The sequence below is a fragment of the Phaethon lepturus genome, unplaced genomic scaffold (assembly GCF_000687285.1).
Source record: "Phaethon lepturus isolate BGI_N335 unplaced genomic scaffold, ASM68728v1 scaffold39708, whole genome shotgun sequence".
In the NCBI taxonomy this organism is placed as follows: Eukaryota; Metazoa; Chordata; class Aves; order Phaethontiformes; family Phaethontidae; genus Phaethon; species Phaethon lepturus.
This window is the reverse complement of record NW_010559024.1, coordinates 15,727-18,270: the sequence shown is the minus strand read 5'-3', so window position 1 is coordinate 18,270 and position 2,544 is coordinate 15,727.

The following is a 2,544-nucleotide window of genomic DNA, read 5'->3' as shown; positions in this document are numbered from 1 at the left end:
CCCGGCTCCCCCCCAGTTCCCACTTTAGCCGCAGAGTTAGTGGCTGTGTTACGGGAGGGTTCAACTATCCGCAGAGGAACTATATGGTCATGTAAAAAAACAAAAGTGCATCACACATTCTTGATTTTCAGGGTTACTTATAGCAGCAGCAGCATTAATCCAAGACAAGGAACAGTTGTAGATTCATTCTTAAACGCAGCAACACTTAATGAAATGTCTTCGAGGAAGGTCATAAGAGGGTCCTTCTCAAAAGGATAAAATGAAAATTAGACTATTCAATATAGACAAAAAGGAGATAAAACAAAAATTAAAGACACAATCTTATTTACATTAAAAAAACATTCTTGTTAAAATATCTTTACAACACCTAAGCAAAAAAATATGTATTTTAAGAATAAAGCAGAAACTCCTAAAGCAGTATCCGTTTTTGGAACCCTTATTTAGCACCTGAGGAAAGACCGTATGGAAAGCAGACAGGTTTTTTTTTTTGTTGGGTTTTTTGTTTTTTAAGAAAACTGTAAGTTGTGTTTTTGCTAAACGTTCGTATGTTCGCAGTACACAAGTTTCATACCACAGAAAGAAATAAACTTTTTTTTTTTTTCCTTCTTTTTAAAGATACTCTAACTCATTAATAAGGCTGTAGAAAAGGGATACCGCTATCTTACAAAATGGCTTTAGAGCTCTGGACATGTTATACGAAGCTTTCTGATTAACAGTCAGGATAAATACAGCTCAGCATCTCCTGGTGAAAGCACAGGTACGACTTTTGCTCCTGTCCCAGGACAGAGCAGCCCGACACCCCCCGCAGCGCATCTCCGAGGGTCGCACGCCCCGAACACGAGGCCGCCGCGGAGCTCTCTTGTACCTTCCCAGATGCCCGCCGCTTCGGTGTCTCGCTGCTGAGCGATGCCGCTTTTGAGGATCTCGAGCAGGATGCAAGGAAGCCAGCCTTACCCTGCGGCGTAACATGCACTGTGCAAATGTCTAAAGCTCTGTGATCTCTGGAAGGCAGCGCAGACAGAGATCTTCTGCTCCTTCGCACCAGCCCGTGCTCCTGCTTCTCACCTGCTCACGCTAGGGTATTTTCACATGGAAAAAATGCTCTTGCAGTGGCCGAAGCTAGAATTGCTCTGGCTTCTTTGGCTACCGCGCTACGCTAGCGCTCCTCCAGCCCCAGCCCTCCTCCTGCCTTACGCACCGGTGTGAAAATGTGTAGCAGCTTTAAAATACGTGTAGCCTTGTTCTCTCCCCTCCTGACCTCCACCATCTCCCTTGTAAACAGCCTCTGTGAGGAAAACAAATCACTGCGGACATACGCACAGAAAAACCTTCTAGGGACGAGCCTCCTGAAAGCTTCGGACACCGTAGCAATTTACTGAAAATGCTGAATTGAGAGCAAAACCCGACCGCACAGGCAAACTACCAACTCTGAAACACGTCTCTGAATGCCATCGCTCCCAGATGTCCCTGAGGTCACCCACTGGCCACTTCTGGGAAGGATGCTATCGTGCTACAGTAACGCTCTCTTGAAGGTGAAAAGCACTAATTACACAGGCAACAAAAGGACAACTTCCATCTCTCTTTTTTATCTCCCCTCACCCCCCCAGCAGGAACCGGTTTTCCTTTTGATTTAGATAGCCAATTCACCCCGTCACCCACTCCCAGCCACCAAATGGCTGGCATGCTCACAACCTGATGAGAATTGGGCTTTTTTTTTTCTCTCTCCACGTTTCAACGAAGTTCACAGCAGCTACGAAAGGCAAACAGCGGGATTTACAGTTCAGAAAGGGCGATGGTTTGAAGCGGGTTAGCGACAGAAACTATGCCCTGGAGCTAAACCCACGCTGTCAGAGACACGAGATTTCTAACATCAAAAACAGGTTTCACGGGCAACTGAGGTGGGTTTAAACCAAAACCAAACTCCAACCAAACCTTGAAAGCCATCGCGTTGCCAATCCCCCAGACCGGTGGAGCGGGAGAGAGCAGAGAGGCTGAAGGTCCCCAAACCACCGTCAGCGGAGACAGGGAGCACGGAGCAGCTCTTAAATCACCTCTTGGAGGAAACACTCCTGGATCCACCAAAGAGAGCAGATCCCATACTGGATCTGGCTGGCAGCCCGCTCTCCAGCCCCTGCTGTACAAGACCCTGTCCCAGACACCTGACGGGACCTGCCGGCAGAGGAGAAGCGGTGGGGAGAGACCGCAGGAGAAAGGAGATGGCCCCTGCCCACGCAGGAATCCTTCCTCCAGCGAACAGAAAGCCTGGCAAGGGAACCAGAGGAAAGGGACTCATCGGACCCACAACGGGAACAGAAACGGGAGAGAAGCCTTAACCTGAATTAGTATCTTCATAGCTAATAAAAAAATAGGTCATGATTTCACCCTTCGTGCCACTTTCCCATACTACACGTATTTAAGGGTTTTTGTTTTAAAATTGTACTCAGTGTAACGAAAACAATGGCACAAATAAATACATGCTCACTCTCCTTACGCGAGTAACATGCTCGCCCCCCCGTGCGCGCGCACGCACAGACACCCTCGGGC